General features: G+C 36.9%; 1 protein-coding gene across 1 annotated transcript in view; it reads left to right on the forward strand.

Annotated features, from left to right (window-relative positions):
- The window catches only part of LOC150096143 (WD repeat and coiled-coil-containing protein-like), a 169,475-nt gene that overhangs the window by 143,300 nt on the left and 9,160 nt on the right, over positions 1-17,015 (forward strand). The window lies entirely within an intron of this gene.

The following is a 17,015-nucleotide window of genomic DNA, read 5'->3' on the forward strand; positions in this document are numbered from 1 at the left end:
CATCTTCTGGCTGACATCTACTCCACAGCATGGAAGTGAGACTGTATTCAACCTATTATGCGTGCATGCGTACACACACACACACAGGGAGAAGGGATGAAATATATCAAAAAACTCTTGATCCATTGCCTTCACCTCAACCCTTTCAATCAACTTCCTTGCTACCTGGAAGCTACCATTTGTAAATCATTGATTACTAGTATAAATTCTCTTACTCTAAATTCCATGGCACATCTCCAATCCTGCATTACCCACCTCTGAAATTTCAAAGGAAAGGTTTTAGAGAAACTTCTAGAACATCTGATTGGGTCTGGCATCAGGACCTGCTCAGCTCAGCACAGCAAATTGCAATCCTTTGTCTTCCTTCCAACCTCCATAATTGGGTAGCCATTTTTTTTTCTTTGGTTGATCACATAGTGAGTGCTTTATTATCTTCAAATATCAACAATGCTAGATTATCTGTGCTGTGCTTTTTACTCATGCTTCCTATAAATAAATCACTTTCTTTTACTAACCTTTGATCCTATTACAGTAGTCCTTCCCCCCCCCCCCCTCCTTATCCGCAGGTTCACTTTCTGCAGTTTCAGTTACCTATAGTCAACCCTGGTCCAAAAATATTAAATGGAAAATTCCAGAAATAAACAATTAATAAGTTTTAAATTGTGTGCCTTCGGTAATGTGATGAAATCTTGTGCCATCCCACCTGGGACTTGAATCATTCCTTTGTCCAGTCTGTACCTATATGCTACCTGCCCATTAGTCACTTAGTAGCTGTTTGAAAATATTAAATGGAAAATTCCAGAAATAAACAATTCATAAGTTTTAAATTGTGCACCGTTCTTAATAGTTCTCGGTTATCAGATCAACAGCTGCTGCTGACTTGCAGTGCTTGTGTTCAAGTAATCATCAATTTACTTAATAATGGCCCCAAAGCTCAAGAGTACTGATGCTGGCAATTTGGATATACCAAAGAGAAGTGAAGTGAAAAGGCGAAAATTTTCAACTTCATAAGGAAAGAAAAAAATTTTTATTCTGAGGTCGCTAAGATTCCATTCACATAACTGTTATTACAGTATATTGTTATAATTGTTCTATTTTATTATTAGTTATTGTTGTTAATCTCTTACTGTGCCTAATTTATTATAAATTATTATAAATTAAACTTTAACATAGGTATGTATGTATGTCATCATCATCATCATCAAATTCCTGCAATGTACCCTCAAGGGGTGTACAGGATATGACAGTACTACCTGAAAAAATTACATCATTACTAACTTCCTATCTACAATTTTCCTCCAAATCAGTCTGTTACTTGTCAAGACTCCAACATTATCAGATCTTATATTTCTATCGTCTAAGGCACTTAGTACCGTATCAATCCACCTATATCTTGGTCTTCCTCTGGGTCGTTTTCCTGCCAACCTGGCAGAGAACACTTGTTTTACTAATCTTTCCTCTCCCATTCTATTTAAGTGGCCATACCACCTGAGATTAGCTCTGCTAATGCATTCCTGGATACTGACAATGTCAAGTTCTTTCCTAATATCCTCATTTTTAATATGATATTGCCATTGATGCCATCTGTTCACGCCTCTAATCTTTCTCAGGACTCTCATATCTGTGGTCTCTAGTCTTTGGTCAAGTGTTTTACTTCTGACCCAGCTCTCAGATCCATAAGTTAAAATTGGTTTGAACACTGTCTTGTATACAGCTAATTTAGTGTTCCGACTAATTTCTTTCTTATTCCATATGAATTTATTCAATTGACTTCCCACCATACCAGCTTTGCTGATTCTGTAGTCTATTTCTATATTTAATTTACCATCTTCAGTAAAAATTGTGCCTAAGTAGCTGAAATGTTTTACTTGTTCCACAGGTTCTCCATTCACAGCACAGTTGACATTTTCAATGATTCTGCCTATTTTCATTGTCTTTGTCTTTTTATTACTGACCTTCATACCATATCTATTACAACAGCTATTCAATTTAGTCAGAGAATCTTGCAGACTTGTAGCGGATTTATTTAGAAGTATAACATCATCCGCATAAAGCAAAGAGCTGACATTAACATCTCCAATTTTGATATCAGGTTTAATACCACTTTCCTTCATAATGTGATCCATATAGATAATGAATAACAAAGGGGATAATGTACATCCTTGTCTCACACTAGATTTAACATTAAACCATCTTCCTGTACTTCCTTCAATTCTGTATGTATATATAGGAAAAACATAGTATATAGAGTGCTTAGTACTTTCTGCGATTTCAGGTATCCACTAGGGGTCTTGGAATATATCCCCTGCGAACGAGGGGGGGGGACTACTCTGCATTTTTGCTAATACTAGTACTAGAACAAATTTATAGATCTTAAAGCTTGAAAAACCTTCCAAGCTTTAAGATCTATAAATTAAAGTTGTACAATCATAATTTGATATAGCAATAACATTTTTATCAGATCTCCATATCAGTGGAATGATTATACCTAGTTATCTTCAATGCTACCAGGACACATTCTTGCCTTCTTCCCCACAAAGCAATCTCAGTTCACTTCCTTTACTTTTAATAAAAATCAGGTCACAAGACAGCATCAGATATTTCTTTTTGGACTGGCAAAAACACATATCATTTAGCTTTTGCGGCCTCTAAAAAACTTACCATCCTTTTCCACTTATGAGGCTGTTTTTCACTTCTTGAACTGCTAGCTCTGTACAAATCCTAAATCCATCTTTTGCAACCCAGGTGAGTTGTAAACTTCATAATGTGCAAGTTGTGTGATTAGGAAACAGATCCATTTCCTGATTATTGTTAAAGAGGGTTATTCTTTTGTTAACAGCAGATGTTGAGGTGTGACCATTTAGAATCCAGAAATGACACAGTGATTAAAATGAAAACAATTTAATAATAACAGTCAGTGCAACATATACGATGGCTAACTTCCCGCCACAAGAGAAACATTTAGTTATGCAACTTAAGTAAGGTATTCTTTCTTTTATCAGACACATAAATGTAATAAATGTTTAAAAATACTTAAGTTAGTAGCTTATCTTTACTGAATAGCTTTAACATTAACTGATCAGACATTTCACAATATCTGATCATTTAGCCTCTACAGCAGCAATAGAATTTTTAAGATGCCTAAAGTCTTAGTAAGTTAACAGTTTCACACAAAAACTGTTAACTTCCCAAAAACTGACACAAAACATGTCAGTTATTGGGAATGGACTGCAGAGTTGTAGATAGAAGAAGGAGATGTGATATGATTGAGACTTTTAAACTGTTGAGAGGTAAGTTGTAGGTTTGACACTGAGGAGTTCTTTCACTTGGTGGAACAGGGAAGGAGCAAGGACAAGGAGCCATCCCTGGAAGCTATGAGCAAGAGGATGAGGAGTGGTTTCTTTGCATAGAGGTTGAACCATGGAATGCATTGCCTGATAGAGTGGTGAGAGCACGAATGGTCAGTGAATTCAAGGAGTGGTATGATGGACTTTGTGTTTTTTAGGAAGGACCTCTCACGATAAGTCTTTTGACTCCATGGAGGCCTGAATAATAATTATTATTATCTTAATCACAAACACTAGATGAACTGAATTCACATAAAAGAGATTTTAATTCCATAGCCATACATGAACATACTGTAGTGTCAAGTGGGATACACAATTCTTCATCAGCTTTAAGACATGTGGGTCTGGATTATTCCTAACTGGATACCTTATTTCATGGCCTTCTCTTTTAGGAATGAAAGAATGGCATGCTCTTCTTAATTCAAGGACGTCAGATAGTTCTGATTGACAAATTGCTTTGCAGTTTAACTTCTTCAGAGACTGGTAGTTTCTCTGTATATGAACAGTTGTATGTTATTTTCTCTCTGCTCTGCTCGATTTATGTTTTAATTCACTTCCTTTTCTTTTCTGTGGTGTGTGTTAGAGTAAATTTTTTTGGAAATAAACTTGAGGGTAAGCTTTTTGGTATGCTGTAGTCTCTTCTGATGCTTTCCTGAGTCAAGTTTTCTAAACAGTAGTAACCACAGGGTAGATCTTGAGAAACAGAATTTGTAGGTGAGACTCTCCTTTATCTTTAGGAGTCATGATAGACACCAATATACAACCTTGTTACCAAGGTGGAAATTTCCAGGCAGAGAAACCTTTCTTATCATCATCATTTCCCAGAGGTTTTGGACTAATTGTTCTGGTTTAATCTCTTTTCTTCTGGACATTTCAGCCTGCTTGTCCCGAGGTACCATAACTGTGAAAATGTGTTTCTTTCTTTCTCTTTCTTTCTTTCAAGATTACAGCTTCTTATTTACTTCTCATTTTCATGGATGGATAATGTGACCTATTTGTATATGATGGCAATTTTTACATCATAAGTGGTTCTGCTGACATTTCTCATCAGATGTGATTCTTCAGTTTTCAGTCACATAATATGAAAATTAATTGGTGAGAATTCAGTCATGTGGAAGTACCTTCAGATGTGAAATTGAATTCTAATACTGCCTGGTCTAAGCATACTGTCACTTTTACCAACCAGAGGGAAATTTGGCATCTTGTTTATAACATCTTTTAATGAGATGATCAAATGCAAGACTCTTGATCTCCACCCTCCATATGGGGCACCTGTTCATGGAGGGGGACCTCCCAGTATTGGTACTGGCCCTTTTCATTCTTCCTCTTTTTCTTTGCTTTTCTTCCCGCATTCTTCGCTCTATCTACTTCTCCTGAGTCTTTTTCACTATCCTTTTTTCCAGACCACCATCACCGGGATCCAGTGCCCTGCTGCCGTGTTTGCCATGCGGTGCGACATCCGAAAAGGGGGATCCTGATAGTCTTGCACTACTTTGGCCCCTGCTTCGGCAAGATGAGAAGTCCTGGATGGCCCAGCCAGAATCAATCAGCTCGTGGGCTTGCTCGCAAGGGTTAATGGTGTTGCAGTAAATCTCTCACCCCATGGTCTGGGGTCAGGATCCTAGGCTTGCTGTAGTGCCGATTGGAATGGGCATTCATGTGTGATTCCATGGTGGGTGGGGAGCTCTGGCACTGAACCAAAAATTTCTTGAGCATGAATCCTTCATCCTCAAACGTTTCAGGGGCCCTAAAAAAGTCCCAACCAAGTACTGATACTGTAGTACGGCATATGGAAACAGAAGTAAGAAACAAAAGACATATGATGCTAACATAAATGTACCAACATTTTTAATCATTCATGCTCCATGTGAAAAACCAATAGGGAAAATGCCACCCTTCTTTATTCAAAAAGGTTTAGAAGGACTGGCAGGACCTCCCAAAACTGTTAAGAAATGCCATTATGGTGATGTCCTTGTGGAAACATTGTGTCAGCAACATTCTGAGAAACTACTGAGAGCAACAACAATGGGCAGAATAGAAATTACATTAACACCTCATAAAACACTTAACTCCTGTAGAGGAGTGATATCAGAAGACATCAGAAGAGGAGTGATACAAGGAGATATGGAATCTTGATGTTCCTGATGAGGAGATATGTTCAGAACTTAAAGATCAAGGAGTGACAGGTGTGAGGCGCATCCTGATATGTAGGGATGGTTACCTAGTTCCAACCAAGAACATCATCCTTACTTTGATACACTAAGCCTCTAACATCTGTAAAAGCAGGGTATCTCAGTTGTCCTGTTAGAATGTACATCCCTAACCCACTGAGATGCTTGAAATGTCAGCGATATGGACATGTTCAAACTGCCTGGCATGGTTCTACTACCTGTGCTCAATGTGGAAGTAAAGAGCATGATAATAAATCTCGCTGTGCAAAAAAAGTAAATGTGTCAACTGTCAGGGAGATCATCCAGCTTACTCTCATGCATGTCAGAAATGAAAAGATGAAAAAGAAATACAAAGAATGAAAACAGAGCAAAACATAACATACCAGGATGCAAAAAGAAAGCTAGCCATTATCACACCTGCTCTGAGATCCTCTTATGTTGAGAAGATAACAATTAAGAAAGTGACAGTAGCAACTGAAACTTGTGAGAAGTGAATCACTACTGCTTCTCCTTGGGATTTCTTATTACAGTATGTTCAATTTATTTACCACCAAGTGCCGAGTTAAATGAAATTGATCTTGATAACCCTATCTCGCAACTGCCTGAACCCATACTTTTGATGGGTGACTTTAATGGTCACAATACTCTGTGGGGTAGTGCCAACACTAATAGACGAGACGAGGTTGAATCACTGAAAGAATTCTTGATAATAATAACCTCTCCCTTTTAAATAATAAACTCAACACTTTCTTCCATATGCCTACCCGTTCATATTCTGCAATTGATCTTACAATCTGCTTCCCCTCCATTTTTCCACTGCTCATGTGGGACGTTGAAGAGAACAGATATGGAAGTATTAATTTCCTGTTCTCTGCACAATGTCTTCACAGGAACCATGTTCACCCACACGGATACCTATATGGAAAATGGACCAGGCTGACTGAAATACTTTCTATCATCTTGCAAAATTTAATGCTGATGCCATTAGTCAAACGCCTATCAATGAAGTGCTAAAATATATAACAGAGTGCATTGTTCATGCATCAACAGCCTCTATCCCAAAAACATCATCTCAGTTTCCACTCTATCCAAAGCCTTGGTGGAACCCAGAATGCCAGACAGCTGAAAAAGATCAACGCAGAGCATGGGATATATTTTGTAGATATCCCACCACATCAAACCTTATAGCTTTCAAGCATGCTCGAGCCAAAGCATGCTATGTGAGGCATCAGAGTCAAAAACAATCATGGATCCAATTTATTACATCAATTAATCAAATGACCAGTCCAAAAATTGTATGAGATAAAATCCGGAAAATGAAAGGTAGATATAAAACACATTGTTTGCTACCTTAGACCATAATAAAAGTGTTATTGCTGATTCCAAAGCCATTGCAGACACTCTGGGAGAAAATTTTGCCAGAATTTCATCAACAGTTTCATATCCTCCTGAATTTTTAATTCTGAAAGAACAGCAAGAGAAACAAAGGCAAAATTTTTCTGCCAATGTTCTTGAGCCATACAATCAGTCATTTGTTAAGGAGGAACTAAAAAGAGCTTTCCTACTATTTCACCCTAGTACAGTAGGGCCTGATGACATCCATTATGAAATGATTAAACCATCTACCATCATCTTCTATGGATCTCCTTCTCTTACTATACAATAGAATACTTGCAGAGGAAGAGTTTCCAAATTCTTGGCATAAGTCAATTGTCATTGCTATCCTAAAACCAGGAAAAGATCCAACACAAGTAAATAATTATCGACCCATTGCTCTAACCAGCTGTCTTTGTAAGATACTAGAGAAAATGGTTAGTGCCAGACTTTTCTGGTATTTAGAAAGCAACAATCTTCTCTCTAATACACAATGTGGGTTCTGTAGACATCGCTGAACTTTAGGCCATTTGGTTCATTTAGAAACTTGTATAAAAGATGCATTTCTGAAGCAAGAACACCTTGTTTCAGTTTTTTTTTTTTTTTTTTTTTTGACATGGAAAAAGCTTATGACACAGCCTGAAGATATGGCATATTAAAAGACCTATAACTTGGGTCTTAAAGGACACCTTCCTGTATTTATTAAAAACTTTCTTTCCAGGTGAATTTTCCAAGTTAGAGTGGGAAATACACCCTGTTCTTGATGATATGATCAAGAACAGGGTGTTCCCCAAGGCTCTGTCTTAAGTGTGACACTTTTCGCAGTTAAAATTAACTCAATCAGCTTCAGTTAACTCAAACAGCTTCCTTCCACTGTAGACAATGGTCTATACGTTGATGACTTCATAATTTACTGCCACTCCCGTAACATGAAGGTAAATGAAAAATAACTTCAGCAAGCAATTGATCATGTTTCTCTGTGGGCTCTTAGTAATGGGTTTAGGTTTTCAACAGAAAAAAGTATCTGTGCACACTTCTGGCAAAAATGCGCTCTTCACCCAGATCCTGAATTAAGAATGGGATGCACTATTATTCCAGTAGCTACAGAAGCCAAATTCTTGGGACTGATCTTTGACAGTGAACTTACATTTCTAGCAAACATTCATCAACTAAGAGAAAAGTGCAAGAGAGCGTTGAACCTTCTTCGCACATTACCCACTCAGAGTCTTTATGTTGAAGCAAATGAATTGAAGCAAAAGCTCTATCACTTCGATGGAAACAGTTGTCTCTTAATTATGCCCTAAAGATAAAGTCTCTCCCAGATCATCCTGCATGGACTAGTCGTCTGTTTTCTCTGTACTGGGAAGCTCAATACCACACACTTATAACTGCCATACGTCCTTTTGGTATGCGTATTAAAGAGACCATGCAAGCTCTTGGTATAAATATTGACAACATTGCCTATGCTAAACATAACAGCATTCTGCAACCTCTCATTCTGATTTCTTGCCTATCTGTACTGATGGTTCAAGAACTAATACCTCTGTTGGCTATGCTGCTGTGTTTCCTGACATTATTATCTCCAACCAGATCCCACCTGATTGCAGTAATTATACAGAAGAGTTACATGGCATTCAACTTGCACTTGTTCATATAAAAGAAAACTGCTACCAAAAGTGTATAATTTATACAGACTCATTGAGCTCTTTACATGCTATCTCCAAGATTTAATCTTGAGGGCAAGTTGAGTATGCAATTTGAGAATAGACTCTACTCATTGCATACGACCTATGACTGAGCATCTGCAGTGATCACCAATACATGATACCTGTGATCTCCTCTGGTCTCCCCCGGGCAAACGAAGTAGCACTCGGTCTGCCCGAGCGCTACTTCATTCAGCTTGCATTCACAGTGTGGCCGTGATTCCCGAGCAGGGCTATTTTAAGGGAATGTTGAAACTGGCAGCCGCCTGGGGCCCCACTCTTTAGGAGGCCCCCATTCTCTTATTTATCAAAATAGAGAAACCAAATAAATTTCAGTGCTCGACATGGACCGGTTAAAATATTACATAACCCTAATATAACTAGATGTAAAGTATTTTATGAAAATGCTATGAGGAAAGAACTTAGAATTACGTTGAAAAGCTTAATTTAGTTTTGTCGATTGTCGTTTTCAAGTTCCAGTTACAAGAAACTCTGTTAAACAAAAACTGCTATTAAACTTCGTTTTATTTTGGTGCTAAGCTATGAGTTACTCACTTTTATGGAATTAACATTAACTTGATTTGGTGCATCCTACGTCAACAGTCACGAGTTTCTGACCAACGCATTGTTGATAATGCTTATGTGCAAACGTTTTGTGTGCCAAAATCGATATAATGCAAATCGAACCTTGAAAAGTATACCAGCACTTCTAAATTTCTATTTCAAGTGCAAAATATAATACATAAATGAATAGAAACTTTTTTAAATCTCGAACAACTTTCATAGGAATGGCAATTATTTAGGCCTTTTGGAACTGATCTACATTTTGTCACTGAAGTACAGAAAGCTAAGTATTAGCTTTCTGTACTTCAGTATTATTATATCGTTGAATCCACCGATATTATTCCATATCGGTGGATTCAATCTGATATCACACACATAGACCAACTGACATTTATAATAAGATATATTTCTGGAGGTATTTCTAAAGAGAAATTTTTGCAGTTTATTCTCATTCATGGGCATAAAGCAGATATTCTCGCTGACCTAGTCATAACTTTTTTGGATCAAAATAATATGCCACTAATGAATTGTGGAGGTCAGTCCTATGATAATGCAGCAAATATGTCAAGGCATTATTCAGGATTACAGGCTAAAATTAAGGAACGAAATAAGTATGCATTGTATATACCATGCACAGGACAATTCTTTTCATCTTCGCCTTATCGTTGGGAAATAATGGTTTCACATTTGGGATCTCAGCTTAAAGTGGTAAAGCAATTGTCAAGAACTCAGTGGTCTGCACATGTGCTCTATACAAAGGTTATGAAGAAATCAGATCGAGTTTGGATGATTTAGGAGGGAGTCAGGAATCATCAGAAACACGACTTACAGCTCAGGGTTTAAGAGACAAACTAGAAATTTTCTGACTATTGTTTGGAATGACATACTGAAACGATTTAACAGTGTGAGCCAAGTCCTCCAGAAAGAAAGCATGAACTTATCTACTGCTATGAAATTGCTTAAGTCCTTAAAGGAATTTGTAACTGAGAAAAGAAACTGTTTTGAAGACTATGAATCCCAAGCGAAAGAAAAGTAACAGGATGAAAACTACCAGGATTCGTATAAACGAATAAAACAACGCAGCAGTACTCTAACATTTATAGATAGTGGTAGAAACACAGATGACTCAGACATGCAACTTAAGGGCAACAGGAAATTTAGAGTGGACACACTTATAGATCATAGATCCCTTGGCAACTAGTTTGGATACACAAGAAAAACAGTACTAAGAAATATTTAATAAATTTGGCTTCTTAGAAACTCTTCATACTCTAGATGATCTAGCTAACTTCTATAGCGAAGACCTTACTTCTACAGAACTCTTCATGGATGTCTCCACATGATGGATATAGAATCAGTGAAGAAAGCAAACGTGGGTGATAAGACCTTAACCACAAATGAAAAAGACTGCGTTACCATTAACAAAATTTACGCTTATATGCATAAAGAACATATATTTTCAGTATTTCCTAATATGGAAATCTTTATGAGGATTTTTCTTTCAATGATGGTTACTAATGCCTGCAGTGAATGTTCATTTTCTAAAATGAAATTACTGAAAAATGAATTAAGCATGGCACAATCATGATTAAACCACATAAGTTTAATGATCATTAAACATGAAATTTTACAAAATATTAACTTTGATGACCTAATACATGATTTTGCCACCTCAAAATGTAGAAAAGTCACTTTATAATGTTAGTTTTGTTATGGGGAAGTGTGTGGGTGGGAAGGAGTGAATTCTATATCCATCATCATGTGGGGGTGGCAGGGCCCCTTGCCCCCCACCTGGGTGCACCACTGGATATATTATATTATTAATACTGGATCTATAAAATATACTATTAATTTCTGTATTCATGTTTGCTTCAAATTATTTGCTGCACATGTTTTTAGCCATTATCTTTTTTTTTTGTTTGTTTCCCCCACCCATTAAAGGTTATTAGTTGCAAACATGTAATACATTTGGTACTGTGGGTGAACTAAGGATTTTTTTTCTCGTCGTCGTCCGGTAGCATCCTCGAGCAAGAGGGTTGCAGCAGATGAGCAGCTCTTCTCCATTTCTCTCTGTCGCTTCCATCATTCTTAAACCAGTCCATTCCACGATGTCATTAAACCACTCTCTAGTTGGTCTTCCACGTCTTCTCTTCCCCTCAACTTTCCCTTGTAATATAGTTCTTATCAGGTGTCCCGAAGAACCTCTCAGAAGATGTCCTGCAAATCTAGTCTTTCTTTGCATAATATTCTTTAACAGTGTTCTTTCCATCCCAACTCGTCTTAAAACTTCTTGATTTGATATTCTTTCTGTATAGCTAATCTTTTCCATCTTTCTATAACACCACATTTCCAATGCATTAATTCTTTCCATTTCTGTCTTTCTTTTTTTTTCTACTTTTTTATAAATTTTTAATTTTTTTTTACATAGTCTGGAAACCCTGCTCTAAAGACCAAAGATTGAACTTTTTCAAGCCTCCAATAAGCAGGGCAGCAATCTGATAAGAGGCGATGAAATTCATCTCCAACCTAAAGACAATCATAAACATCTATGTCCATGGTGGGACTCAAACCCACAACCTGTTGGTTGAAGAGCAGGTGTGTTAATCAGTCTACCAAGCTGACATTATTACTTCAGAATCAGAATTTTTTTTTTTTTTATGGATGGTTTGGAACTTATAGTACCCTTTTAGTAAATATGATTATATGCTGTGATTCCATAACTATGAAATATTTGCAACTTTAGAAGCTTTAGAAGTGATTGGTACCCTACAGAATTACATAACTTTTGTAATTCTGTAGGCCACCATTGCCTTGCTGTTTCACTAATTACATTCCACAATCAGTGACTCCTAATATTCATCTTTTGAATAAGGCAGGGTCCAGATATTCATCTTTTGAATAAGGCAGGGTCCAGATATTCATCTTTTAATAATGCTTTTGATTAATAGTTCCACTGATTCAGTTCCCTTTCTTCAGAGACTACAGATATTCTGGATTTCTACCCAGAATATATGCTGCACCCCAAGTCATATTTTCTGTAGACAGTTGAATTGTAAATCATAAATAATGAAGAAAGGAGTCTAGAAAGGATTCACCCCACCATGTTGCTGTGTTTTCAGTGCTGCTTTGACTGTGATCCATTTAAGATTGCCCTCCCCCCCATAATTTATTTTAAAATTATTAACAACTAAATAAACCATTATACAAAAAAAATGTTTAATAATTGGCTTATATTTCGCTAGATTTCAAACCAGCATCTTTAGTGCTCTGAAGATGCTGGTTTGATGATAACTTTCAAGATGATAGTGTTCAGCACCTAAGCTTGTCTATTAGATTAAGAATATCCTTATTTCTTCTGCATTACTCTCTTGAAACATTAGCTGATCCTCACATAAAAGCTATGTACCAACTTGACTAGCAAGTAATATTTTATAATTAAAAGGTTCAGTTATATCCATAACCAAATAACATGGCATCTGTTTATGTGGTTAGCAAACTGGACTAAGAAAAATATGCTTATATGCTTTTGTTTAATCACTAGGGGTGGCTCGTGCATAGGCACTGTGGAACTGCAGCACCCCCAATTTTTCTCGATATATAAATATATTTATTAATTTATTTATATTTGCTTGTAATATTTAATTTTATCATCAACAATCCTATACAATTCTCTTATTTTGCATAAAAAATAATAAAATCCATCTTGTAGCACTTAGGAGGACGAAGGACGCTAGCAGCACTGTGTTTACCGCATTGTCATATTGCTACTCATGCAAGCATGTGCACGTCATAGTGAGATGCGAGCTATTAGCGTAATGTGGCACTGTTCGAAGCGCAGTTCCACTGTTTTTATATGCAGTTTGTGCCAGTATAGTATGCCCACAAAATCGAGACCCTTTGACACTTCTGCACATACCACAAAAAGGAGAATCCATTCCGATAATAGGGTATTCAATAATAGGGTAATCAATCCGTCTTCTGGAATGAGTTTGTTTATTATTACAGGTCGAAAAATTTAGCTTTTCTTTTACGAACATTGCAGTTTTTAAACTAGTACAGCAACAGACAAGAAAGCACGTGATTTCGCATGTTGGCGACCAATTTGTACATCCTTAAGTTCTTTCTCCCCTTCAACATGAATCGACGATTCTTGCCAGAAATCCAAGCGAAGCTCTACAAAGTGTGGGCGTACTATAGTAGAGTGTTCGTAGTGTTCATATTGCAAATATTTAAAGAGACATGTTTACTCCGTTTCTTTAAATATTTGGACATTACAATTAAAGACATAGCATTTGTTATAGTTTTTATTTTAGAACATTATTGGGGTTATTGACAATTATGACCTAAGAATTTTTAAGTAATTTTGAATTATACTAAACTATAATTTTATCGATAATAAACAATATTTATATTTTTTCATGAAACAAAACAAGAAGAATATATTTTATTTTTAAGTAATTTTGAATTATACCAAACTGTATAATTTTATTGATAATAAACAATATTTTTTCATGTTTAATTTTTTAAAAAATTTTTACCATAATTTTGGTATTTTATCCAAGCACATATACACAGTACTTACAGTGTGTATGTATATTTCGAAAGTTGCAGCACCCCCACAATTTCAAGCCACGAGCCCACACTGACCATAACATATTTCATAACATGTTTAACAATAACAAACTATTCCTGTGGTCCTTACAAGTTTGTAATGAGAATCAACTATGAGAATTTGAACTTGTGATTTTAATGTTTGAGTTTTTAGTTTAGTGTAATTGTTTAATGCATAATTATGTGTAATCTGTAGTTTCTTATTCTTTTATAAAATTATTTGCAGTTCTAAGTTCATTTTGGTTTTAGCTGAAACTATTGTAGTTAAACGTGTGTACAGACTTATGTGTTCGTCGAACATGTTGTTTATTATTTTAACAGTATAATAGAACACAGAAACTAAGTAAATAATTAATTTATTAACTTGATGCTGATAACCAGCATCTTCAGAGCACAAAAACAATGTTTGTCACAGTGTTTTTGTGCTCTGAACGCGAGACTAAAACAACATGGTGTACTTAAACAAAATTGTAGCAGCAACACAAAGACTAGAGTCCTGATTTTGGTGCCCTCTATCTGAAAAAAAAAAAAAAACTATCATATATTACTAGAGTCCTAGAAAAGTGCTAGTTTTTTCTTAATATGACTGTTTCCCAAATTAGCAAATTAGCCAATTAGCCAATCTGTAGCAAATTAGCCACCCTCATCCGCTCACCCAAGGACAGCATTCCTCCTTTATCACATCCAGGAGTCTACCAAGTACCCTGCTCATGCAATCAAGCCTACTACGGTCAAACAGGAAGAACTGTGAATATCCGCATCAACGAACATAAAAGATACGTCCCGAATTATCATTATGGGAAGTCGGGCCTAGCAGACCATGCTCTGGATACCCCTGCACACAGGATCAACTGGAAAAGCACAAAAGTACTACACAGAAACCCGTATAAATCAGGGAGATTGTTCTTAGAGGCTACAGAAGCCCTAAAACACACTCCAAATCTCAACAAATATGGCTGTATTAACTTGCTGAAAATCTGGGAGACAGTCATATTAAGAAAAAACTAGCACTTTTCTAGGACTCTAGTAATATATGATAGTTTTTTTTTTTTTTCAGATAGAGGACGCCAAAATCAGGACTCTAGTCTTTGTGTTGCTGCTACAATTTTGTTTAAGTACACCATGTTGTTTTAGTCTCGTGTATTGTGACAAACAGTGTTTTTGTGCTCTGAAGATGCTGGTTATAACACCAGCGAAATATCAGCATCAAGTTAATAAATTAATTATTTACTTAGTTTCTGTGTTCTATTATACTGTTAAAATAATAAACAACATGTTCGACGAACACATAAGTCTGTCCACACGTTTAAGGATTCTTCACGGAGACGATATCGTACGCAAGACACGACAATACGGTAAGTGGAAATTGAAATTGGCGTGGCAACTAAACAGGTTAGCCTTCTTAAAGAGGTGCCGAGACACCAAATTAATACCGAACTGTTTTAAAATCAAAAACAAGTTCCACTCGGCCAAAGCCCAACGCATCTATAAACGAGTGAGTGTAGCGCTTTTACGTGAACAGATTAACACCACTCGCCTGGAATTAGCAAAAGCAAATGCAACCATCAGCGCATTACAAGAATCACTGCATAATATTCTAAATACGGAACTTTGGCAGATCTTAGAGAACATCACCGACGCAACGGCAAAAAAAGAATTCGACAGAGTCAAAAACCGGCACCAAAATAAGTTTGAAAATCTCCAACAACGGAACACCATACAATGACCGCAATTACAACAAGACCTCGTCATCGTGAATCTATCGTCACTCACCTTAACTAAAGCAGCCACGACTGCTTTAAGTCGAGGGCACAACTTTGCCATAACTCCCAAGCAAGTTCCAAAAGCCGAAATAATGGCGTCCATCGAACGAGGAATATATGACCTGCCTCCAACAATAGCTAACAACATACGTTTAGATGTGGCCAACATCCTAATCAAGTCCAAGCCTCCCAAAAATAATATCCCACATAAGGAATTCATTGCTATAAAAGAGCTACACAACAACAGCCAGATTACCATAACAAAAGCAGACAAAGGAAATGCAACCGTGGTGATGGACACAACTGAATATGAAAACAAAATGCACACACTATTACAAGATCAGTCAACATACAAAATTATAGATTGCAATCCCACCAACAGACAAAAGAATAAGGCACGAAAATTATTGAAAAAAGTCACTTCCTGGCCCAAAGACACAGTTAACAAACTCAAACCCTTCCATGTTAAAACACCGAGGATCTATGGAGTACCAAATATTCACAAACCAGGCACACCCCCTACGCCCAATTGTGGACAGTATAAATAGTCCCACATACAAACTGGCTAGACATTTAGCGAAGCTACTAGCCACTCTCACTAACAATTCTCCCTCCTTTGTCAAAAATTCAGCACACCTAAAAAGCATCTTACAACACCTTACCCTAAAAAGCTCAGACTTAATAGTAAGCTTTGACATCACTTCACTATTCACAAATGTACCACTAATAGAAACCCTCAATCTACTCAAGTCACACTTCCCCCCCCTGATATATTTGAACTATTCAAATTCACAATACATGCAGGATACTTCACATGGAAAAGGAAAATATACAAACAAATTGATGGGACAGCCATGGGCTCCCCCCTTCCCCCCCCTAGCCAACTTTTACATAGAACACCTGGAAAAACAAGCGATCAATACAGCCACTCTCAAACCAACACTTTGGCTAAGCTATGTTGATGATGTGCTTGCTATTTGGCCACATGGCCCTGAGACATTGAAAACATTCTTAGCACATTTAAATAGCCAACATCCAAAAATCCACTTTACTATGGAACTGGAAGCCAACAACTGTCTGCCCTTCCTGGATACACTCATCACACATCTCCCAGATGGTTCCTTATCATTTTCAGTTTTTAGAAAACCCACACATACAGGCAGATACTTACACAAACAATCACACCATCACCCTTCTCAACAATATGGCATATTAAAAACGCTAACCCATAGAGCGAGAGCAATCTGTTCCAATGACAAGGCTCTTACTGCTGAACTGACTCACTTACGCCACACCTTCTTGGCCAACGGCTACAATCCACATAAAATAAACAAAATACTAAACACTCCTAAGAAACCCCTCCCACCATCCACCACAGAGAACTACAACAAAACAGTCACCATCCCTTACATTAAAGGCACATCCGAAAAGATCTCAAGAATTCTCAATAAACATAAACTACGCACTACATTCAGACCATGT

Source organism: Typopeltis vanoorti, chromosome 19 (genome assembly GCF_054136105.1).
Source record: "Typopeltis vanoorti isolate ZY-2024b chromosome 19, IOZ_Tvanoo_1.0, whole genome shotgun sequence".
Classification (NCBI taxonomy): domain Eukaryota; kingdom Metazoa; phylum Arthropoda; class Arachnida; order Uropygi; family Thelyphonidae; genus Typopeltis; species Typopeltis vanoorti.